The 26891-nt window shown below is 38.0% G+C and overlaps 1 protein-coding gene across 1 annotated transcript in view; it reads left to right on the top strand.

Annotated features, from left to right (window-relative positions):
• LOC145246158 (sodium- and chloride-dependent GABA transporter ine-like) overlaps window positions 1–26891 on the top strand; it is a 463838-nt gene that overhangs the window by 224432 nt on the left and 212515 nt on the right. The window contains exon 2 of the mRNA XM_080108026.1: window positions 2392–2497. The gene's annotated coding sequence lies outside the window, so the exon portion shown is untranslated. The remainder of the gene's footprint in view (window positions 1–2391; window positions 2498–26891) is intronic.

Genomic DNA, 26891 nt, shown 5'->3' with positions numbered 1-26891 from the left:
CCCTCCTTGTAGAAAACTGCCCAGTTGAGAGTGAAGGAATTAATGTTTTGGGCCAGTTTTTTTATATTTGTCATCTGAGATGTCGAGCTTCAAAATGATACCAATCTCGGGAAAATCCGTCGCCTCTGTCACAAGTTTTAGGTATACATACATACATACATACATTTAAATAGACAGGTGAGATTTATATTATAGATTACTCGAAGCTATAAAAACAAAATAGAATTAAAAAAGTGTGTGTAATCTATATATCTATAAAAGTGAAAGAGTCTGTGTGTCTGCCTGTGTACATTTCCCTACACAATAACTTTCGACCCAAACCGATTAAAAAGCTTGCCCTATCTCTGAATGCCCTTTATGTAAAATTTCAAATGTTTAGACTAGAAATTGTCTGAATAATTTGGTAGAGACTGCATCAGTCAATTTTTTTTAACTTTGACCTCTTAACATTTATTGTTTTGGGCTCAAATAAAGTTATTAAGTTAGGTCCATGTCCAAGGAACCTATATCTAAAATTTAAAGTGTTTAGACCTAAAATTGGTGGAGTTTGGTAAACCGATCAAAGATTTTCCCAAATCTCAGTACCCTGTATATCAAATTTCGAGTCTGTAGACTGAAAATTGACAGAGATATTGTGTAGGGAAATGTACACAAACAGACACACAAACAGACAGGCACTTTCACTTTTATATAGATTTCTCCAGTTTTCATTATTGTTATCCATTACATCTTTTCAGCCATCCCTCTGATTCCAATCTCTCCCATTTTTTAAAGTTTTTCAGTATTGTTCCTAGTGCTCCTACTATTAGTGATGTTATCTAATTAATATCTATATATTAATACGATAGCGTGTGTGTTCTTTTGTGTGTCACGCCTACATCCGGGTCGTTTAATTGTTATGTTCTATTTCTTGTCATAAATGATTTTACCAAGAATTCTTTATAAGTTTCGGTTTCGATTATAGCTGATGGCACTGATCTATTTTTGTATAAATAATTTTATCAAGAATTCTTCATAAGTTTGTGCCTCGGTTTCGATTATGGCTGAAGGAACTCGAGTTATATATATACTAGCATGCGTGCCCGGCGTTGCCCGGGTATTTGGAGGTGTATGTTGAGCAAAAAAAAAGTGGTCAATTTTTTTTTAACTTTGACCCCTATTATGACCCCTTAAAATTTGTTTTGGGCTCAAATCAACTTATTAAGTTAGATCCATGTCCAAGGAACCTATATCTAAAATTTCAAGTGTGTAGACCCAAAATTGTCGGAGAAGTTTGGTAGAGTTCTCAAAGGTCAAATCGTTGAACTTTGACCCCTTAATCGCCAAATTTCTGGCCAAAAACTGATCATATCGATTTTCCCAATTAGTACCCTGTATATCAAATTTCGAGTCTGTAGACTAAAAATTGACAGAATTATTGCGTAGGGAAATGTACACACATACACATATACAGACACTTTCACTTATATATATATATATATATATATATATATATATACTAGCAATTGGTGGCCGGCATTGCCCGGGTGTTTGTAGGTATATGCTAAGCAAACTCCCCCACCCCCCCAAAAAACGGTAATTTTTTTAAAACTTTGACCCCTATTATGACCCCTTAATATTTGTTTTGGGCTCAAATCAAGTTATTTAGTTAGATCCATATCCAAGGAACCTATATCTAAAATTTCAAGTGTTTAGACCCAAAATTGTCGGAGTTTGGTAGAGTTCTCAAAGGTCAAATCGTTGAACTTTGACCCCTTAACAGCCAAATTTCTGGTCAAAACTTGATCACATCGATTTTCCTAAATCTCAATACCCTGTATATCAAATTTCGAGTCTGTAGACTAAAAATTGACAGTTATTGCATAGGCAAATGTACACACACAGACACGTTCACTTATATATATATATATATATATATATATATATATATATATATATATATATTGTTAGAAGTTTTTTTATTTCGGTTTTCATTCAAGCTAATGCACCGAAGTCATATATATATATATATATATATATATATATATATATATATATATTTTTAAATCGCATATATATATATATTTTAAATCGCAATTTCATAACATAAAAATCGACAGAATATTAACTCTATAATAATATATACAAAATCTTCAAAAAATTAAAATATCATATTTAAGCGTACTTTACGACTGGGCTTTACCAGGCGTTCGTGCTAGCTTAGATAAATACTTTTGCAGTTTTAACAAAAAGGCTACTATAATATCAGAGCGTCTCCATTTACACTGAATATCTATAGAATGCTGAATGAGTCCCCTGTGGAATTTCCACAGGTCTCGCTAGTTATTATTATTATTATTATCTTCTTCTTCTTCAACATTTGAGGAACAAACGTTTTCTTTTTGATTTCAGATGAAAAGATCAAAACCGAGAGTCGGATAGCATGTGAGGTAGTTCTCATATGATCGTCAAGATTTGAAGAAACGATTCCAAAATAAAAACTCTGACTATTTCTGAGGTAAGAGGTTTTTTTTTTTATGTCTCTACTATTATATAAAGAATTTGTTCCCTATGGACTCAAAAACAGCTGGACAGATTTTTATGAAATTTCACATGAAGATACATTACGTATCTGGCAGTGTTCTTCTTTTTTTTTTTTTTTTTTTTTTTTTTTACATAGGCATCACCACTTATCAAGGTCCAGAGACTACTCGAGGATAAGGGTTAAGAGTGTACAGTAATCAATTGGACAATATAGTAATCGTTAGTAATGGAAATTCGGTAAATTTGTTAACTTAAATGGAACGGCTCATCAAGAACTTGTCTGAAAAACATATTACACTATTAAAAAAAAATATTTCAATTGCTTAATAAAACTAGTTTTTAAAATCTTCCTCAGCAATAACTTTCCAGCTGGAGATATATTTTTAAAAAAATGTTAATAATGCCACTAAATATTTTAAGTTTCAATTCAATCAGCCTTCATTGTTCTTTATAGTAAAGTAGTTAATCCTAATTTTTATAATCTCTCTCTATAACAAGGACTTGAAGCGACATTCAACTAGGATTGGCTAAATCAGCTCTTCCCATAGAATACACAGTGTCTCGGACAAACGCAGACCATGCACGACAGTTTGCAGCAGCCAAGATAGTTATGGGCAGCTTGTCCCAGGACCAGTGGCAAGCACTGTAGACCTGTGAAGCAGAGCCAGGTTAAGTTGATGGTATGTAACATCTTCAGCTGGCCTCCAGGGCATTTTCGCCAATCTTGGAATGGTTTTGGAACTATTGCTTCGTGAATGAACTCACCTGGGTTGCAGTTGAACGCGCCCCTGTCATATCAAAGAACCTACTGTTGATTTTATATGTCTGGCCTTTCTGCTTGTGTAGTAATAAAACTTTTCAAATGCACTTTTGATGTTAGATAAGTTTTGTCTCGGAATGTCTTCTATAAGTATTGATGATTGAAATAATCTGATGAAAAAAAGAACGGGCTATTTTGACCTTACACAGCTAAACATCACAAGTGCATTTGAGAAATTTTATTACCACACAAACTGAAAGCTCCAAGATATAGAATCAACGGTAGGTTCTTTGATATGACAGGGGCGTGTTCGAAATGAATAATATAGAAAAAATAATTTTATAAAATCAACAGTAGGTTCTCTACAGTGCAATGTAGACTTGGTTTATATGGATGATACAGTTCTTCGCCATTTACCTACATTTAAGCAAACATGTTGAGCTGTACAATATTTATTCATCCAAATTTGGACAAGAAATTCAGAGGCGTGTCGATTTGATAACCGATTTCACAAAACTTTGTATGCACACCATCTGTAGCATGACACACATCGATTTTGTAGTCCAGTTTCTGCCAACCATGTTCTAGCATGTCTTGCACTAGCAGGGAGACCTGACATTACCCAGGATTGAATGAGGATCAATGAATGTTTCACACTTCCAATAATTTTATTGTCGTCGAAATCGGTGAAATCGATTCATTGCCTGCTTTAGTTAAGGACCCATCGTAATGCACTGGGAGGAAGCTTCGCATGCCTCTCTGTAATCACTTAGTCTACAGTACATTGTAGTCTACATTGCACTGTAGAGAATCTACTGTTGATTTGATAAAATTATTTTTATATCTAATGGCTTGAACTAAAGATTAAAACGCAAAAGTCAAGTATCGTGCTTCATTATTGTGCTTTAAGCAGAAACATTCATTTTTGAACGCACCCCTCTCATATCGAAGAACCTACTGTTGATTTTATATGTCTGGCCTTTCTGCTTGTGCAGTAATAAAACTTTTCAAATGCACTTTAGATGTTAGGTTGTATAAAGTGTTAACTTTCGTCAAAATCACCTGTTCCTTCTTTCATCAGATTTTTTCTTTTGATTATGAAATACATAAAATACATTTGTGTGAAATTTTAAAATATGCCCAGCCGTTTAGGAATCCATAGGGAACTCTCTCTCTCTCTCTCTCTCACTCACTCACTCACTCACTCACTCACACACACACACACAGTCTCTTTTATGTAATAGATAACTCTCCAGTGTTTGTATTACTCTCTGCTTGTATTCCTCTTAACTCGCACGAAACATCGTACAAGAAGAACAGAAAATGCATGCAATACACTTTTGTTTGACGGGTTAGGGTTAGCTGTTCAAAAATAGTCTTGCATGCAAAATGTCGTTTTGATTTCCAGTTCAGTGAACTTCCTCCTTCAGCAATGAACATTCGTTTGAGATTACTTTTCTATATTGGGTACAATATAATAATAAAGTATTGGCTCTATAATAATAATAATAAATCTGCATGAATGAAAACATATTTAAGCGTATTTTACGACTGGGCCACATTTGAGGGGGGGGCGCTACTATATATTGGGTACAAGATGAAAACTAATAGAAAAGTAATAACAAATAGGAAATCTGCATAAATAAAAATTATTTATGCAGATTTTTAAACCGGGTAACGTCAGACAGCCTACACACACACACACACACACACACACACACACAAATGTATGTAGTGTGTGTATATGTGTGTGATTGACAAAGCGGTGGATTACCAGTGATTCAATTCACACTTCAAGTCAAGTTTTTTTTTCTATTATCACAAAATATTGTGAGGCTTCTGTCATGTTTCTATTATGGAATGAAGTTTCAGATAAACCATTCTTCCATTTTGTAAATCTATCTCTTTATATATCTATCTATCTATCTATCTATATATATATATTATATGTCTTGGAAGTTTTTAACCTTTAAAACTATACAAAAAAAAAATTTTTTTATCATTCGTTAGAAAACTATTTAGTCAGTAAGTCATTCAATCACCTGCAATCACTGCATCAACTTGCTCTTTCGAATTCACTATAGTACCAGTAATAATTTATTTTTTAAGGGATCATCAGTTGTTTTTTTTTTTTTTTTTTTTATTACATTTTCACCCCAAACAAGGCAAATTGCCACTTTGGTGTAGGGGGTTTACCATGAAACTGTTTCGGGGATTTAATATATATATATATATATATATATATATATATATATATATATATATATATATAAACTCAATGTCTGTGTATTTGCGAGATGTTTGTTCCCCATAGCAAGAAAGTTTAGAGAATTTTTTTTTTTTTTTTTTTTACATGGGGGTCACCACTTATCAAAGCCCAAAGGCCACTCAGGGATAAGGGTTATTGCGTGTACAGTAATCAATGAGATAGTATTATAGTAATCATTAGTATTGGGGGTTTTGATAGAGGGTCTTACTTAAGGGGGCGGTTTGTCAGGAGTTTGTTTATGTTGGACTTGAAGACGTCCAAGTTATAGTCAAACGGCAGAGAGTTCCACTGGCGTGCAGTTCTAAGAAAGAAGCTTTGCTCATGAATCTACGTTTAGACTTAGGCACAGATAAAGAGTAGGGAAAATTATTGACAGTAGTTTCAGCCAGACGGGTGTTTCTCGTGAAAGATTGGCGAGGGAGGACGAGGGACTGGAGCTCAGACGAGCACCTGCCATGGAAATAACGATAAAACAAAGACAGGCTCGCAAGGTCTCTTCTGTGGGAGATAGGTTGCAGGGAAGAGAAAAGGGCATCTCCCACTAATCCACAAAGTCTACTTTGTACTCTGTCAAGGTAGGATAGGCTGTTTTTAGCAGCTCCTGCCCAGATGTGGCAGCAGTACTCCATCCTTGGACGTACTTGGCTTTTATACAGATAGAGAATTGCATTAGTAGTGAGATATGAATAAAGCTGAAAAGTGTGTTATGTAAAGGAAGACAATAAAAATGTTCACAAATGTCTAAGTTCTTTCCAAGGAGACTATAGCAGCATCACCCCATCAAGTAAAAATAAAGTATGGGATTGCGAGCGTAGAGAAAGAGTACTTACTTAGTAAGGTTTCACGATTTCTGATTGCTTGATGAGTGTAGATTGTCTTAATAACATTATGCCTGTATTTGGTTTTATAAATGTTAAATTTCCCTTAATTCATGTGGTGGTTGATGGTGCCCCAGGTGTAATGTCCCTTGCTAATGAAGCCGAAGGTGGCTCATGGTTCGAATTCTTTGACAGCAACAATTGTCACTTCCTACTCTGACGATTGCAAAAGCGTGAAACGTTAGTGTTTGTAGGTATAAAAATAGTAATTTAAAATTATGTATATATATATACTAGGAGGCTGTCTGGCATTGCTCGGTCGTAAAATATGCGTAAATATAATATTTTGATTAATGCAGATTTTGTATTTATTATTATATTATATTGGGCCCAATATATAGTAAAAAGTTTTTTTTTAAAAAATGACTTGTGCGCCACCACCGAGAATCGAAGGCAAAAAGTTCAACTTACGATTTACTCTTTCCTTTGGTGTTAATGTCTGAACTATGAAGACGTGTTTGCTGCAAGGCTAAAAAGTAAAAAAACGAACCAATAGCTATTAAGTTATGCATGCATATTCGTAACGCCATCATTCGACCTTCACTTGGCAAATTCTATTTCTTTAATTTTTACACTTTTGAATTGATTTTCCCCAGCTAAAACCCAAATATAAAGCTTTGCATGGGTTTAAATACATAGACCAAAAACTGACAGGAGTTTGGTAGGCAAAATCTTTTAAACAAATATACATACACATACATAAATATATATAGAAAGAGGTTTGTGTTTACTATAACCTTTTTACACAAATATTACACAAGTATAAATCATGTAGAATATCTGCATGAATATAATTACATGTAATTAAGGATGTACTGATTATCAAATCGGCTGATTACCGCTTAATTGGCTGATTAATAGTTTTTGTCATAAATGACACTAATATTATATTGGAAATTTTATATTGCTTGTCAGTGAAAATTTATCAAAGATACATGCATCATTGAAATCATATTGTCAAATATCAGGCATGACGCACTGTTAATATGTAGACTTTTACAACTGCACTGGAAAATCTCTTTCCTTTCTTGTCTTATCGAATTACCATTATTTACTTTAAATCATTTGTCAAAGAAAATTATTACTTTACCTTTCAGTTTTCATGTTGAGGAATTGTCCAGTAAATTGCGACGATTTTTCAGCAGTCATACTGTTGTTTCTCATTTTCAGATTCTTGCTACTATTACATATATATTTTTATATTTATAGTTTAGATAATGTATATTTTATTGATCTAAATTACTAATTAGATATCAAATTTAAGTAATTTAAATACGTCAAAAATTAACTAAATATTGACAACAACCTTCAACCATTATGGCAACCAGTTTCTGCTGGAATTATTTTGATGACAATCCCAAGAATAAGAATACAACTGCTTGCAAGTTATGCCAATCTATTTCATCAAAGGATGGCAAATCAACAAAAAACTTTTACAATGACGAATTTGTTAAAACATCTTGGAAAGATTCGTTCAAAAGAAGCAACAGTTGTAAATAAGAAAAGGAAACACAATGAATATTCAGGGACAGACATTCCAGGAACAAGTGGCAGCAACTATGAGCCTCCAGTAAAACACCAAACTACTATAGAATCAATATTGGCCAAAAAGAAAGTTTGGGATATTAATGATCACAGGTCACAAGAGATCCATTATCTGATGAGAGAAATGATTGCTGTTGATATTCAACCATATTCTGTAACATGGCATTGGATTTAATAGGCTTATTGCAAAACATTGTTCAAATTACAGCATTCCATCAAAAAAGTAGTTCACTGCAAAATAATTTTCGATATATTTACAAAAGTAAATAAAAAAATTCAACTATTTCTTGCTGAAATTAACATCTCATGAACTACAGACATTTGGGCAGCTACAACAGATAATGATCCGTTTCTAAGTTTGACAGATCATTGGTTTTCAAATAACTTTGAACAGTGCAGAGCTGTGCTAAGAGTTGTCGAAAAAATGGCTAAAAACATTATTTCACTCTTAACTGGGCACTTATCTACAGGGAGGGGTCGCTTTTTATGCCAATATTTTCAAAAGCCATCCTCTCTTTTCGATTGATTAGCCTTAATTTAAACCTACGTCACTTCCGGTTTGGCGATGGGCGCAACAACAAAGACGTCACGTTTTTTTTTTTTTTTTTTTTTTTTTTTTTTTTTTCATGTTCTTTTCCTCATTCGCGGTACGGGTTTGAGCCTGCCTGCCTACTGCCACTTTTTTTGCTCAACAAACACCTCCAAACACCCGGCAACGCCGGGACCCCCAGGCTAGTATATCTATAAAAGGGAAAATGTGTGTGTGTGTGTGTGTGTACATTTCCCTACCAAATAACTCTGTCAATTTTCGGTCGAGAGACTCGAGATTTGACAGAGGGGTATTGAGATTTGAGGAAATTGTTTTAATCCGTTTTCGGCCAGAAATTTGGTTGTTAAGAGGTCAAAGTTCAACGATTTGACGTTTTGAGAACTCTACCAAACTCCTCCGCCAATTTTGGGTCTAAACATTTGAAATTTTACATAAAGTGTATTCAAATATAGGGCAAGCTTTTTAATAGTCTTTTTTGCTGAAAATTTGGCTTCCAAGGGGTCAAAGTTCAAAAGATTTTACCTTTGCGGTCTCTAGCAAACTATTCAGCCAATTTTGGGTCTAAATATTTGAAATTTTACATAAAGCGTATTCAGACATTCAGCAAGCTTTTTAATCAGTTTTTGGGCGAAAATTTGGCTGGCAAGAGGTCAAAGTTTAGAGTTGGCTTTTGCAGACTCTACCAAACTCTTCTCTATTGTAGTTAAGGAAGCTTATTATATAGAAAGGCATTACCGCACATATGCACACTTTTTGGTATATACATATGAGCAGTACATACGGCCCGAGCAAAGCTGAGCGGAACTGCTAAAATATATATATATATATATATATATACACACACACACTAGCAGTTCAGCTCGGCTTTACTTTGGGCCCTATGTACTGTTCATAACTTTGTGTGTGTGTGTGCGTGTGTGTATATATATATATATATATATATATATATATATATATATATATATAAAGTTTGACTCATGTCCAGGTAACCTACATCTAATATTTCAAGTGTTTAGAACCAAAATTGGCGGAGGAGTTTGGTAGAGTCTGCAAAGGTCAACTCTTTTAACTTTGATCTGTTGCCAACCAAATTTTAGCCCAAAACCTGATTAAAAAATCTTGCTGCATGTCTGAATACCTTTTATGTGAAATTTCAAATGTTTAGACCAAAAATTGGCAGAGACCAGAGGTCAACTTTTTTTAAAACTTTGACCCCTTAACATGTATTGTTTTGGTCTCAAATCAAATTAAAAAGTTTTATCCATGTCCAAGTAACCTACATCTAAAATTTCAATTGTTTAGACCCAAAATTGGTGGAGGAGTTTGGTAGAGTTTTCAAAGGTCAAATCGTTGAATTTTGACCCCTTGACAGCCAAATTTCTGGCCGAAAACTGATTAAAGATTTTCTCAAGTCTCAATATCCCTCTGTCAAATCTCGAGTCTGTAGACCGAAAATTGAGAGTAGTTTGGTAGGGAAATGCCCCCCCACACAAACACACACACATACACACACAGACGATTTCACTTTTCTAGATATAGCTTATAGACAAGACAGTATACATAGATTTATTTGTCAATGTAAGCAGGAAAAGCTAAAATTATTTTGAAGTCTATTACTTCTCATGAGAAGAAGGGTTAGGAGGCTAGGTTGCAAACATTTCAGTGCGACATTTAGCTAAGAGAATAATTAGTGACAGACAAGAGCTGTGCAGGGTATCTGGGGTGGTTAAACTAATGAGAAAAGTTTGGAGCTATATGGAGTAGGGCATATGAGAAATAGTGAGATATAATATGAGGGAGGATGATGACGATATGGAAATTAGACACAAAGGAAGGGGACTTTATAACGCGGTGGAGAACATATTCAATGAGCAAGGGAATTAGATAAATAATGATTGTCCAAGATTATAAACAGGTGATAAAAGATAGTTGAATAGAGTGAGATGAAATAAAAATAAAATGCTATGGAGAGTATGTATTTATTTGCTTCTCCACTGAGCAAATTAGGCACAAGGCCGTTTTTTAATGTGGAGAGAGAGGGAGGGGGGAGGGAAAAAGGGGACCAGCTCCCGATGGGTGGGAAATGGGAGCTAGATAGTGACAATTGGTATGAAGGGTTGCCCCTACATTGACCAAGGTCTGATATGTGGGGTTACCCCCACATATGGTCTTTGCTTGCAGGGTGTTTATTTGCTCCCCCACCGAGCAAATTAGGCACAAGGCCGATTTTTAACGTGAGGAGTATTTGTTTATTTGCTTCCCTACTGAGCAAATTAGGCACAAGGCCGTTTTTTAATGTGGAGATGGAGGGAAGGGGGGAGGGAAAGGAGGTACCAGCTCCCGAGAGGTGGGAAATGGGAGCTGGATTAGAAACTGTTGGTATGAAGGGTTGCCCCTTCAGTGACCAAGTTCAGATATGTGGGGTTACCCCCACATATGGTCTTTGCTAGTCATAGCTTTGCAGCATCTGTCGGAACAGATACTACACTTTGATAGTATTTATTTGCTCCCCCACCGAGCAAATTAGGCACAAGGCCGATTTTTAATGTGAGGACTGGTCTTTGCTAGTCATAGCTAGTCATAGCTTGCAGTATATGCCGGAACGGATACTACACTTTGATCTTGTCGCCCAAGGCCACAGAGGGCTGGGATGGAGAGTATAGTTAATAAATTATTACATCGACAAATGAATCTATCTATGCCAATGTATGTTTTTTTCTTGTCTACCAAACGACCAAACAGTCAGTGTGTCCTTATTTTGTTGCAACTCTGTTGTACTTAAGATAAAGTTGCATTTTGGAAAGCAGAGTTATCCCCCCATGCTCATGATAATGGGATTCAATGAATATGTCGCTCAGCAACTACAATTACATTCTCAATACAGTAATTTTTTTTCTCAGTTGTAATTATATAATAAACTAGCAGATGTACCTGACGTTGCCCGGTATTAAACGTAACATTAAATTCCTCAAAAAAAAAAAAAAAAAATGAAGTTAAAAAAAAAAAAACGAACAGAAACATGTACATGTGAGTATTATGTTATTTTTAAACAGTTCGTTTCTTGTGAGTAAACAAAAAAATAGTTGGACATGGATCAAACTTTTTAATTTGATTTGAGCCCAAAACAAATATTAAGGGGTCAAAATTGGGGTCAAAGTTAAAAAAAAAAAAATATGTGCATATGTATATATTAAAAAGTGTGAATATGTACTGTAATGCCTTTCTATATAATAGACTTCCTTAACTACCATAGAGAAAAGTTGGTAGAGACTGCCGACGTCAAATCCTTTTTAACTTTGACCCAATTTTGACCCCTTAACATTTTATTGTTTTCGGCTCAAATCAAATTAAAATGTTTGACCCATGTCCAAGTAACCTACATCTAAACTTTCAAGTGTTTAGACCCAAAATTGGCAGAGGAGTTTGGTAGAATCTGCAAAGGTCATCTCTAAACTTTGACCTCTTGCCAGCCAAACCAAAACCTAAAGATAGTGAGTTAATTACGATAACCATTATACCAGCTTGACACGATCTTTAAAAAGTGTTTTGAAACCTACTTATCCTTAACATAAGGCAGCTATCATGTGAACAATTCACGCATGTGCAGTTGTGAAACAGTTGACAAACCGGTAAAAATCCAATGCCCCCCCCCCCCAGTATCAATTTTTCAATTTTGACTCCATAATAGCTCTTTTATTGGGATGAAAACCGACTAAAAGTTTTCCACATGTCTGAATATCCTGTATACCAAATTTCAAGTCGATCAAGAAATTCGTCGAGTATATACATTGACGTTGTCCTCAGACACATTCTCATTTTTATAGATATATAGATAATTATGTTTATCTAGACAGGAGTGTTTTTACCCAATTTATTCTTCATATTTGTGCCTTTCTACTCACAAGAATCATTATTTCATCTTCCCAAATCTCTTTACTAAAAACTATCAGGTCACTATTATTAAAAATGGCATCGACTCTAAATGTAGATCGTGTTAAAAAAACAAAACAAAACAAAAAAAAAAACAAAGAAAAAAAAACTATTGATTACGATTTCAAACCGACGTTACAAATACTGCCTATCAATTATGATGGGATCGAATGAGTAATATTTGTATTGGACCATCTGCAGACATTACAAAGATTGCCGTGTTGGCAGGTGGTGTTGATATCAACCAGAAACTGGTATAGACGAGAAAATATATTATAATTCTCTAGGGTTTTCCCTGATATACATAGCGATAAACAAAAATCTATAACAGATCAAACATAATAGATTAATAATCTTTTCATTGATATATCGATTCTTACCGATTTGTACTGCCATTGTGATATCAGATAAGAGAAAAGATATAAAAAGTGGAGAGGGGGGGGCATAAAAATAAACTGTTCAAATTCAAGTATACAGGTGATACCACATTTGTTCTCATCTCAAGTGTTACTGTCACAGCATTTTGATCAATGTGAACCTCGGACCTTCTCCTATGCGTTTCTTGTCGAACTCTGGAATCTTTCTGTTGAGCTCCCGATATTCCTGAGTTTGACGGAAAGAATCCAAAATAATACAACTAATCAACCTACATTTAAAAAAAAAAAAAAAAAAATTCAGAAACATAAAATCAGTAATTCTATCTGAATTTCGGGGGTGGGGATGTGAATCATTCGATCACTAGTTTGGACAACCATAAGATTATTTGGTAATATTGTTGTAGTCGGCCGGGGAGTGAGTATACCAAATCTTAGTCTGTTATATACTGGGGGTATACAAAGGTTGTATAGGTATCATGTCTGTGTCGTCTATATATTATGTATCATGGATGTATATTTATGACACTGTCCATGATATTAGTATGTTGAGTGTTTACTTGTGTGTATCAAAGAATCATGAGGTTGCTTGCACGGCAACTGACAAGGTTTGCCAAGTCGGTTTACCTCAAACTCCACACTGGACCCGGCACACCACTCCCTCCCTGACTTTCCTTTGCAGACAGACGCGACACAAGACGATTTGAAAATCACCCCTACTCAGGTACATGGTATCATAAAAAACCTACACACTTCAAAAGCATGTGGACCAGATCTCACCCCGGCTGTGCTATTAAAAAAAATGCGCCACTGAGGTTGCTCCAGTTCTCTCCAAACTTTACAATAAATGCCTTAACGAATCTTGCTTTCCCAACTGCTGGAAAACCGCTTCTGTGGTACCAGTCTTCAAGAATTCTGGTGAAAGAACTGACTCACTAAATTATTGCCCCATTAGTCTCCTCCCGCTTTTCACCAAAATATTTCAGTCCTTAATCAAGCCCTAGTCCAACACCTAACAGCTGCTAAACTCCTGACCGACAAACAATATGGATTCAGGCAAGCCTGTTCAACAGCAGATATCTTAACTGTAGTCTCTGAACGTATATACCGTTCACTGGACAAAACAGGGGGGGTAGAGTGGTAGCCCTTGATATATCTAAGGCTTTTGATAGGGTATGGCACGATGATCTTCTAAGGAAAATTAGATCATACGGTATCACTGGAAGAATACATAATGTAATTAAATCATTCTTAAGAGAAAAATCGAAGTTGTCCTCTACGGTCGTACATCTAAACAATATGATATAAATGCGGGAGTACTTCAGGGGTCTATCCTTGGACCTTTATTATTCCTAATATTCATAAATGACCTCCCTGATAAAATTGTTTCGGAGATGGGTATATTTGCCGATAACACCACTCTCTATAACAGGCATGAGGGGGGAAAAACAAATGAACACATATCCAAGGAAATTGCAGAAACACTAGAGGATGACCTCCAATCTCTAGTGGAATGGGGACAAAAATGGTTGGTCACATTCAATGCTGCCAAGACTAAGCTTGTTTCCTTCAATAACTACAAGAAACCTTCTCTACTACCAATAGCAATGGCCAAGAACACATTGCCTGAAAGTACTTTTAAACTCCTCGGCCTAACGTTTACAGGGAATATGAACTGGAATAGATACATTGAGAGCATTGCCAAGGCTGCTGCGAAGAAGGTGGGCTCTCTCTACTATGCTAGAAAATTACTTACGCTTGAAAGTATCCTGTACTTCTATAAGGCCACCATTCGTCCATGTATGGAGTACTGTTGTCACATTTGGGCTGGTGCATCTGCTGCTTGTCTCTCATTCCTGGACAGGGTTCAAAAGAGTCACCAACCTGATAGGTCCTGAACTGTCATCTAGGTTTCAGCCTCTATCCCATCGACGAAATGTTGCAACCCTCTGCCTGTTCTACAAATACTTTAATGGTGAATGCTCTGACGAACTGCAAACACTTGTACCTCCTCGACATGACTACCCCCGACAAACCCGACAAGCAACTAAGTCCAACCCCTTTACAGTAGAGATCCCTAGGTGTAAGAAAGCTTTTTACTCCAATAGTTTCTTCCCCAGAACTGCAAGTCTTTGTAACTCCCTTCCGGGATTCTGCTTTCACATCTGTACTGATATGCAGAAGTTCGTGTAATGTGAACAAATATCTTGCTACTCATCTCCCTTCATAAAGCTCCCACAAATTATGTCTCCGATAGTAGCTCCTTACCCCAATCGCTTCCACGGACATCCAGAGACCATTCAACTCGTCTGTCCGTTCGACTCTTTTTTTTTTTTTTTCTGTCTCTCTTCAACTCTACATGAAAAGCAGAAATAGTCTCATTACGTCATCAGTACACATAACACTCAAGGATCATGGCCTGACTTTTTTGTCACGTTTTTTGTCTATATAAGAACTCCAAAGTTGTTATTGTCAGCTAAAATTCCATTTTCAACTGAAAACAATTTTTAGCTAAAATTCTTTATTCTTAATGATAAAAAAAAAGCCCAATTTTGTTACAATTTAGATGACAGAACATATCGACTTCAAACAATCATATTAATCATCTAGTTTACTTTCCGGCGTTTTCAGGGACCAACAATACAAGAATAATAGCATTATACAGGATGTTTTCAGTTGTTAAAAAGTATACATTTTTTTCTTTTTGAATATATACAGGGTGTGCCAAAAGTCATTCGTATTGACTAAATTGACAAGAAAATGTTTAATAAAATTGCCAAACAAGATATTGTGTGTGTGGTAATTCATGGGGTTCCAAAAGTCTTGAGCACATTTCAAGTCCTCATATCTGCTTAACTATGAAAGTGTCGTCATTTTACAGCTAAATGCATTAAGTTTGTTTGTAAGACTGTTGATTTTTTTCATTTCTTTGCAGATCTTCTCCTTCATACTTTTCGAGATATTCAGTGTCAAAATGTGGCCAAGATTTGTGGAATACTCTATATTTTACTTTTTGATAAATCGTCCATCTCTGTTAAATTCATCTTTTTAGCTCTAATGAAGTATTATCTTCGCAATTTCTGAAAATGTATACAAAAGTGAATATGTCCTCGTTTCTTGAAGACGCATCTGCTGTTTCACCATGTTTATCTAAATTTCATCAAAAATCGCTCCTTATTAAATACCTTTATTGGATCAGCCACACCCTTCGACGACATCCAGGTGACTTGATTCATGAAGACATCGATCCAGTATCACCACCAGGCTGAAAGAAATACTGTGATAGCCAACTCAAAACTTGGCTCAGGATGATGAAGCAGGATGCTGAACTAATTTTGAGCCCTCAACTCTCCTGGGTTCATCGCTGGAACTGTGAATGGTTAACACTCATAATGGAAGCAGCCTTGAATTTTTGTATCTGTTTAGCCAGTGTTCAGACATGGTGAATTTGTTGGAAAAAAAACAAAAAACGGACCATTAATATACAAATGAAAAGCCTCTTCTGATTAATACTAACGTAATTCAAGTTTAATTCTAAAACTCTATCTATAAAAAAAGAAAACACTTAACAGAAAGCAAAAGTCAAAAAAGAAAAAAATTGTTTTATCTAAAACTAGCAGGACCCGTGTACCGGCGTTGCCTGATGGAAGTATGCCCCCCCCCTCACTTATATAAAAAAAAAAAAACTATTTAACTACGATTGTTTTATTTAAAATAACCATCGCTAGAACCACGAATGGCTCGCACTTATAACAGAAGCAGCCTTGAATCGCCGTGGCTGGTCAGTGTTCACGACGTGGTGAACTTGTTGGAAGTAGCCAACTGAGCCAGCAACTATGACGATGACATATGATAGTGATGCTGTCCTCGTTTCTTGAAGACTCGCATCTGTTGTTGCGTTATGTTTATCTAATTAAAAATGTGCCACATCATCCAAATGACCGATAACTCGTAATTAGTCTTCGTCTTATTAGTTGATAAATGTGTTTTTTTAGTGTTGTGTGATAAACATTCAAAACGTGTGTTGCCTTTTATTATTTGAAGATAAACATCTGTGTATATATATATATATATATATATAAAACTTACTGTGTCTGTTTCCATTTTTTAAAGTGCATTGCCTCCAAGAAGCAAGGTCGCAGGGTGGTGCGAAGCGGGCCAAATGATTTTTTTGTGGATCATTATTTTTATATATATATATATATATATATACACCATACTTTGGAGTAATTGTGCCAAATGGTTTGAGCTAATCCGACAGATACAGAAGTTATAAAATTAACCCACTTTTAGCTATAATTAATTTATTTCTGTACGAGTTATTCATCCATCCAAACAAAGATTTTTCTTGTTATAAACCATCTTTCGTGCATGATTACTGTTAATTTCAGTGTTATGTGATCAGTAGTTTAACAGTTTATCGGTTAAATATTCTTAAACACACATACATCTACTGTTGTATTTATATAGAAGATAACTTGTAAGCACAGGACGTAGCCATTAACGACAATGTTCGACTCTTGGTATACACAGCTACACTGATAAAACGTATTTCTGCGACAGACACGCGTACATCTGTTTTATTTATATAGATTGAGCTAGAGTCAAACCTTTTAAAGTTTCAAGAGTCAGTAATTTTTTTGTTTTCATCTTATTAGGCGAATAAATTAGTACTGTACCTTGGGGTAATTGCGCCAAATCTGGGGGTAATTGCGCTACCAAAAAAAAAAAAGTGCTCTTTATATGCGTGGTTGCCAAATGAGCACTTTTAGCTAGTTGGCGCAATTACCCCAAAGTATGGCAGCATATAATTTAGTATTTCTATATTCATCTTATTAGGCGAATAAATTAGTACCGTACCTTGGGGCAATTGCGCTAAATCCAGGGGGGTAATTGACCCAACTAAAAAAAAGTGCTCTTTATATGCGTTTCAAATGATTCTTCGCATGTACTTGAGAAGTTCCATTTATTATCTTTTTGTAACAGATGATTAAGAGGTCCATGTAATTTGTACAATTCAGGTAAAAAGGAACCATAATGGCTTACAAGGCCCAGAAAGGATCTTAGTGTTGAAACATCCCTTGGGGGTGGCATGTGTTTTATGGCTTGAATGTTATCTGGATCTGATTTTCGACCATTTTTGTCAAATAAAAATCCAAGGTATTTCACAGAAGTTTGGAAAAATTTGCATTTTTCAGGTCTTAAGTGGAATCCATATTGTTGAATTCGATCCAGCACAGAAGTCAAGTGATGCAGAAGTTCCTCTTGAGATGTGCCTGTAATGATGATGTCATCAATGTAGGCAGAAACTCCTGGCAGTCCTGTGAGCATTGCATCCATGGTTTCTTGGAATATAGTCGGGGCCGACTTGACCCCAAACGGAAGACGATCGAAACAAAATAATCCCTTGTGGGTGTTGATAGTGAGAAGATTTTTGGAATCTTCAACTTCCATTTGTAAATATGCATCTGCAAGGTCTAGTTTTGCAAAACAAGTTCCACCATTGAGTTTTGAGAACAAATCATCTGGTACAGGTAGTGGATACTGGTGTGTCTCCAGTGCATCGTTTAATCCTGTGGAAAAATCTGCACACAGACATACCTTGCCATTATCCTTCTTCACAATAACAATAGGTACTGCTCAGGATTAGTAATTTGTAGGTTGGATTACTCCCGCATGTTACAGCATGCATCGGACTTTAGTTTTAAAGTTGCTTTGACTTTTGTACACCATTGGACTTTAGTTTTAAAGATCTTCTTGAAAAACGATGCTGAACTTTGTTTTAAAAATGTTTTTAAAATGTGTTTCAACATCTGCTGCAGCATTAACATTAAAAAAATTGAAAATTGTATTAAGTGGAACATTGAAAACCAAGATTCAGGATTGATGAATCAGAAACATAGCACACCCCTGAAATTTTTTTTTTTCTTTGAAAAAAACATTGCATGTTAACTCACCAGTTAGTTGTATTTTGTTTCCAGATACACTGCAAGCAACATGCTAAATATTTTTAAGCGTTGGTTTTCCTAATAACTCCCATGTTGACTGTGAAATCAGAGTTATGTCGGAATCAGTATCAAATTGAAATTTTATTGGCTTGTTGTTTATCTCAACCAGTATATATTTCCTATGAGCTTCAAAATTTACATTAAATGTAGCAAAAACTGAATTTGTGGTAGATTTTTGGAAACGAGTTGTCATTTTCTTATGAGTTTTGCCTCTCGTCGGTGAAGAGTTCATCCTGGTAGTTTTAAAGTTATATTTTTTCACAAAATCCATCCCTGTGACCACGACATGAACAAAGTTGACACACGTGTCTTTTAAAAGGGCAAAAACGTGCATAATGCATATGACCACATGACCAACAGGGTGTTGGCAGCTTTTCATTCTTTCCAGTCGAAAATTTTTGTACAGATTTTAAACTGGAAACAGATGGAATAGCAGAATGTTGTTGCACCATAGCAGTGTCCCGTTTAAGATTTATCAAGCGTTGATATTCTATGGTCAGAATTTGCACTGTCATTTTTGTCTTTATTCAATATAACCGAGTTTTCTAAGCAATAACCGTCTTTTCCAGTCATCGTTTTTTTTCTTTAAAATCATTTTTAAACATATTTTTCCATCGGTCAAACTAAACGGAAAATGTCTGTTTTAATTCGGATTGAATTGAAAATCTGTCATCGAATTTATAATATTATCAAAGGTGTTACTTACAGTTTACGAAGCCAATTGTGTCTGAAATTGAAACGTTAATTGTTCTTGCTGACTTCTAAGTGCCTTTTCCAGTAAATTTGGATCCATGACAAAGAAATAATGCAGTTTTTTGTTGTTTTTTTATTGTTGTACTTTGCCCAAAAGGGGAATTTTTTTTTTTTTTCTAAGAGAGAAGTCCGTTGGATTTTTTTTTTTTCCTAAGGCACCATGTTTTTTTTTTTTTTTTTTTTTTTTTTTTTCAATTTTCACCCCAAACAAGGCACAGTGCCACTTTGAAGCAGGGGGCTACTATCAGGGACTTAATTAGCGGGGTCATTATGAAGGGAGATGAGTAGAAAGATGTTTGTTGACACTTGAACTTCTGCATAATCGTTGCAGTTGGGAAAGCAGAATCCCGGAAGGGAGTTCCAAAGACCCGCAGTTCTGGGGAAGAAACTATTGGAGTAAAAGGTTTTCTTGCACCTAGGGATCTCTACTGTAAAGGGATGAGACTTAGTAGCTTGTCGGGTTTGACGGGGGTAGTTACGTCGGGGAGGTATAAGTGTTTGCAGTTCGTCAGAGCATTCACCATTAAAGTATTTGTAGAACAGGCAGAGGGATGCAACATCTCGTCGATGGGACAGAGGCTGAAGCCTAGATGACAGTTCAGGACCTATCAGGTTGGCGACTCTCTTTTGAACCCTGTCCAGGAGCGAGAGACAAGAAGCAGATGCACCAGCCCAGATGTGACAACAGTACTCCATACATGGACGAATGGTTGCCTTATAGAGGTATAGGATACTGTCAGGCGTAAGTAGTTTTCTAGCACGGTAGAGGGAGCCAACCTTCCTTGCAGCAGCCTTGGCAATGCTCTCAATATATCTATTCCAGTTCATATTCCCTGTAAACGTTAGGCCGAGGAGTTTAAAAGAAGTACTTTCAGGTAATGTGTTCTTGGCCATTGCTATTGGTGGTAGAGAAGGTTTCTTGTAGTTATTGAAGGAAACAAGCTTAGTCTTAGCAGCATTGAATGTGACCAACCATTTTTGTCCCCATTCCACTAGAGATTGGAGGTCATCCTCTAGTGTTTCTGCCATTTCCTTGGATATGTGTTCATTTGTTTTCCCCTCATATCTATTATAGAGAGTGGTGTCATCAGCAAATATACCCATCTCCGAAACAATTTTATTAGGGAGGTCATTTATGAATATCAGGAATAATAGAGGTCCAAGGATAGACCCCTGAGGTACTCCCGCATTTATGTCGTATTGTTTGGATGTACGACCGTCGAGGACAACTTTGATTTTTCTATTACTTAAGAAGGATTTAATTACATTATGAATTCTTCCAGTGATTCCATATGATCTAATTTTCCTTAGAAGACCATCGTGCCATACCCTGTCAAAAGCCTTAGATATATCGAGGGCCACCGCTCTACCCTCCCCTGTTTTATCCAATGAACGGTATATACGTTCAGAAACTACAGTTAAGATATCTGCTGTTGAACGGGCTTGCCTGAATCCATATTGTTTGTCAGTCAGGAGTTTAGCAGCTGTTAGGTGCTGGACTAGGGCTTGATTAACTAAGGACTCAAATATTTTGGCGAAAAGCGGGAGGAGGCTAATGGGGCGATAATTTAGTGGGTCAGTTCTTTCACCAGAATTCTTGAAGACTGGTACCACAGAAGCGGTTTTCCAGCAGTCGGGAAAACAAGATTCGTTAAGGCATTTATTGTAAAGTTTGGACAGAACTGGAGCAACCTCGGCAGAGCATTTTTTAATAGCACAGCTGGGATGAGATCTGGTCCACACGCTTTTGAGGTGTCTAGGTTTTTTATAATAGCATGTACCTGAGAAGGGGTGATTTTCAAATCGTCTAGTGAGGCGTCTGTTCGCAGAGGAAAATCAGGGAGTGAGTGGTTCGTCCAACTGGGTTTTGTTCATTTTTTTTAAAATCCAAGTTTGTCTCATCCTCGTCGCCAAATCTGTTATGTCGTCACAGAATATAACTGGTTGTTAAATGTGGGAATTACAAGAAGACATCGTTTTGGCACCAAATTTATTTATTTAAACAGAAAAATAGTAACACGTTAGAGCAACAGATTGTTGTCAGCCATCTCGAAAAGTCTTGCTGCCTTCCCATGCAGGGTAGATAACTCTTTGCTTTTCAGTTATTTCCCTTTATAACAGTTCTTATATATTTATTCAAAGGAAATCTACATATTGCATAAAAGTAAATCTGTTTTAATAATTAGCTCCATGTTATTAATGGTCGTGAGTAATAGAATTGTTTTAATTTTTCTGTTTATAAATATCAAAGTAGATTTATTTAATTTATTTTTAATTTAATTTATATTTAATTTATATTTAATTTATTTTTAATGATTATTAGTCAACATCAATTACATATAAAAACGAAAGTAAACTTTATTTAAATTATGAGAGTTATATCCTCATTTGATTTTCATATATGAAGATGGATGTGTTTTATGCTTTCATAAATCGAACATATGGTCTATTTTGATGGAAAAACATAACAGGATTAAGAGTTAGGATACTCGACTGATGGGTTTCTTTCTCTCTGGCCCCAAAATCAACAGACATTAGTGTAGCAGAAGCAGCAATAACTAAAATGAGGGAAAAAAGAGCTTACCTCGGGTATGTCTGTTGTGTCACCAGTTGGGGGGAAAAAGAGAATTTCCAAGATGGCGTCCGGGGGTTTTTATTAGCATTTACCCCATGCAACTCTCGGAAAATCACGTTTCTGTCTCATGTGATTATGCAAATGGATAATTCCCGGCCACTATAAAAGCAGGAGGCTAGAGACGAGTCGGCAGTGTCCTGCAAACTGTGTGTGTGGGTATTTCTGGCGATTGGAGTGTGTCTTCTTTTACCCATTTAAAGTTTGTGAAACATTAAAAATTAAATAGCTTCTGCTCGATACAGGTGCCGACGGTCCGACCTTTAGAGTCCCGTTTAGTGATTACCTGGTTCGAGGATAACTTATGGCAAATCTGCCACAAAACAGGCCTTAACGAGCTTGTCCCCTGCCATAAGATTAGTTTGCATGTTTTTTTTTTGCAGATCATCATCGTGAAAAGAGAATTCCAAGATGGCGTCCGGGGTTTTTTATTAGCATTTACCCCATGCAACTCTCGGAAAATCACGTTTCTGTCTCATGTGATTATGCAAATGGATAATTCCCGGCCACTATAAAAGCAGGAGGCTAGAGACGAGTCGGCAGTGTCCTGCAAACTGTGTGTGTGGGTATTTCTGGCGATTGGAGTGTCTTCTTTTACCACGGTTATCACGGACAGGAATTCCCTCTCTTCTGGAGGTGGGCGATATTGACTATTTTGAAGTTGTACTGTTGCTGACAGAACATTTATTTATTTTTTTTTGCCTACTACATTTTTTGTTTCAAACTATTTCGGCCCGAATATGGCGAAGGTGCGGATAAGCAGTGATATTATCAAGCCGTTCTCTGGCGAGGGAGACGTTGTAGCGTGGCTGAAAAAAGTGAGACTTGTCGCACAACTTCAGCAGGTGGATGACGTAGCGAGTCTGCTACCTTTATACCTGGAAGGCGATGCACTGGCCCTCTACATGGAAATGGAGGAGGACGATCAAAAGAAAATAGACCAGATTGAGGCTCGATTAAAGGAGGCATTTACTGATGACGCGTTTGCAGCATATAGAAAAATAACTATGGTTAGATGGGCTGGTGAATGTGTGGATGTGTACGCCAACAAAATCAGGCAGTTGGTTGGATTGGCCGGATTCACAGGAGAAAGCTCAGAGAGACTCACAAAATTAATTTTTGTCACTGGATTCCCTGACACCATCTCAATTGCTCTTCAACAGGTGCCGAACATCAAAGCCCTGACCATGGGGGAGCTAATGTCGAGAGCTAGAATTTTGACGACGACTGGCGAACAAAATCAGGATGTGGTTGCGGCCATACGCTCACCCAACAACAGGGCCCAGAATAATCCTGTTAATTTGACCTGTTTCAAATGCAATGTTAAAGGCCACCTTGCAAGGGACTGTCGAAAACGTGGAACACGGTGTTACCGTTGCGGTGAGAGTGGACACTGGGCTCGGAACTGCTCGGGAAACGAGCAAGGGGAGGACGCATAAGCGCCAGTCTCCTTCCCAACCAAGATGTGAACACGACGCTCCCGGTGATAAGCATCCATGTTGACGGGACGCGATGTTTGGCGCTTATTGATACAGGATGCTCCAGGACAATTTTACATGCAGACCGGTGCCAGTCTTGGAGAAAAACAAACGTAAATGTCAACACAATTGGTGGAATGTCCCATGCGTGCTGCGGTGTTGGAACGGTCTCTGTATCCACTGATGAAGGTGTGTCTGCCAGAGTCGATGTGTTGGTGGTGCATGGCAAGCCACTGGGATTTGACTTGCTTCTAGGGATCGACGCCATAAAAGCTCTAGGAGGTGTCGTTGTCAAGCCTACAGGATCAGTGCGGCTGGGCGCCAGGAAAAGTATTAAATGCGCAGCCATTTCTATCGATGAACCAGATTTCACTGCTACCTTTGACCATCAAAACCGAACGTGGACCGCATCGTGGAAATGGTCTGTGGACCACCCCCCTGAAAGGCTGCATAATCGAGTGTCAGAGTACCCAGTGCCAGCAGAAATTCGTGAAGAATACACGCAGGAGCTCCACACCTGGATAGATAATGGTTGGCTCGTGCCATACCCAGAGGATAAATTGGGACCCCCCAAAGGTCTAATTCCCCTGATGGCTGTGATACAGCAGAACAAAGCCAAAGTGCGCCCGGTAATGGACTACCGGGAGCTAAATCATTACGTAGACGCATTTACGGCCAACGCAGATGTTTGTGCGGCTAAGCTGCGTGAGTGGAGACAAAAAGGTGCTAACGTGTCTCTACTGGACCTCAGAAGAGCATACCTACAAGTCCGGGTCCATGAGACACTGTGGCCATACCAGACTGTGGAAATCGATGGGAAAAAATACTGTCTGACCCGTCTGGGGTTTGGTTTGAATGTGGCTCCCTTGATAATGAGAGCAATTGTCAGCGAAGTACTATCTCAGGAAGAAGTTATAAGCCGCGCAGCATCTGCTTACATTGATGACATTTTTGTCAATGAAGACGTGGTGCCCGCGACCCGTGTGAGAGAACACCTCGCGCAGTTCGGGTTGGAGTGCAAGAACCCGGAGCAGTTGAAGGACGGTGCACGGGTGCTGGGATTGGCAGTCAGGATGGAACGCAATGAACTGCGGTGGAAGCGAGGAAATGCAATTCCGGAGGCTCCCAGTATTGTTACGCGACGAACAATCTTTTCCCTGTGTGGTCGACTTGTCGGGCACTTTCCGGTGTGCGGTTGGCTTCGTGTGGCTTGCGGAATACTCAGAAGGAGAGTAAGTTCGGTAACGAAGGGCTGGGATGATGAAGCAAGGGACGCCGTACTACATCGTATGATGTTCGAAACCTTAAAATCTGCACAGCAGAACGATCCGGCACAGGGAAATTGGTGTGTGGACGGCAAAGAGCTGAATGTATGGGTCGATGCTAGCTCCCTAGCAATTGGGGCAGCCTTGGAGATGTGTGAAACTGTGCTGGAAGATGCATGTTGGCTGCGACCTGAAGATGACTCTCAACATATCAACTTGGCTGAACTGGATGCCGTATTGAAAGGCATCAATTTGGCTCTCCAGTGGCAGAGCAAGGTGCTACACATAAAGACAGATTCTGTTTGCGTATACCATTGGGTCTCAGACACGCTAACTGGAAAGGCGCGAGTACGCACCAAAGCAGCAAGCGAGATGCTTATTAGGAGGCGATTAAGCACTCTTAAGGAGCTCGTGAAAGAGTACGGGCTGACAGTGGATCTGACGCTGGTTCCATCAGCACGAAACATTGCTGACCGACTGACACGAGTGCCACAGCGGTGGTTTGAGGCAATGAAAAAGAAAAACGGTCTTGACCCAGTGATAGGCGCGGTCCACACAGACGAGCTGGATGAGAGTCAAATCATGGCTATTCACAAAGATAGTGGACATCCGGGGGTGCGACGCACTACCTACTTTGTCAGGAGAAGATGTCCAACCACGACAAAAGCAACTGTCAGAACGGTCATACAGAAATGCGAGGAATGTCAGTCCATTGACCCAGCGCCAGTCAGGTGAGAAAAGGGAAAGCTGGAAGTTAACGAGAATTGGCAGAGAATTGGAATGGATATCACGCATTATGGCACCTTCCATTTTTTAACTTTAACAGACTGTGGTCCATCGCGTTTCTCCATTTGGAGGAAATTGGCAAGGCAGGACTCGGCAAGCGTGATTCATCAGTTGGAGGCAGTGTTCCTCGAGCGTGGCGCGCCGCATGAACTCCTTTTAGACAATGACACAGCTTTCTGCAGCAATATGTTCCAAGCATTTGCATGTAAATGGGGAATTCACTTGCGATTCCGCTGTGCATACGCTCCAGCCGGGAATGGCATAGCGGAGCGATGTCATCGTACAGTGAAACGAATAGCGGCTAAAATGTGTTGTCCCATACAGGAGGCTGTCTACTGGTATAACATCACACCAAGAGACGACACATCTCCCTCCACTGCGCCTGCCAATAGGATTTATCAATATGAAGTTCGAGTAAAGGAGACCAATCTCGCAACTGCGTCCCCAGATCCCAAGAACAGCTTTTACCAGGTTGGAGATCGCGTATGGGTCAGAAGACCGCAAAATCGATGTACCACGAGGTTTGGCAAGGGTGAGGTGACCAAGGTGATCAGCCCTCAGTCAATTTTGGTGGACGGTGTGCCTCGTCACGTGAAGGATTTGCGCCCTCGCCATTATGTTGTTACATCGGAGGAAGAGGGAGACTCAGACAGTATGATGTCTTCTGAAAAGACAGAGAGTATGATGCAGGACGACGAAGAGGATTTTGAGCCATATAATGTACATACTGAAGAAGCGGAGGAAGGACCACCCGTCTTGCCTCTACGAAGGAGTACCCGACAGAAACGAATACTGCCCCCCTGCCCTGATTGTGAAACACCGCCTATGGAGCAGACTGGTGGCAATAATGGCGATGAGGAGGATGGCAGGGAGGAAGTGCTGCCTCCGGTTCTTCGGAGAAGTACCAGACAGAGACGACTTCCCCCCTGCCCCATTTGTAATCATGAGATCAGGGGGGAGTGTAGCAGAAGCAGCAATAACTAAAATGAGGGAAAAAAGAGCTTACCTCGGGTATGTCTGTTGTGTCACCAGTTGGGGGAAAAAAGAGAATTCCAAGATGGCGTCCGGGGGTTTTTATTAGCATTTACCCCATGCAACTCTCGGAAAATCACGTTTCTGTCTCATGTGATTATGCAAATG

The sequence above is a fragment of the Euprymna scolopes genome, chromosome 23, assembly GCF_053919585.1.
Source record: "Euprymna scolopes isolate OS-2025 chromosome 23, ASM5391958v1, whole genome shotgun sequence".
NCBI lineage: Eukaryota > Metazoa > Mollusca > Cephalopoda > Sepiida > Sepiolidae > Euprymna > Euprymna scolopes.
Note: the sequence above shows the minus strand (reverse complement) of the source record. Positions and strands in the feature narration are given on the sequence as shown.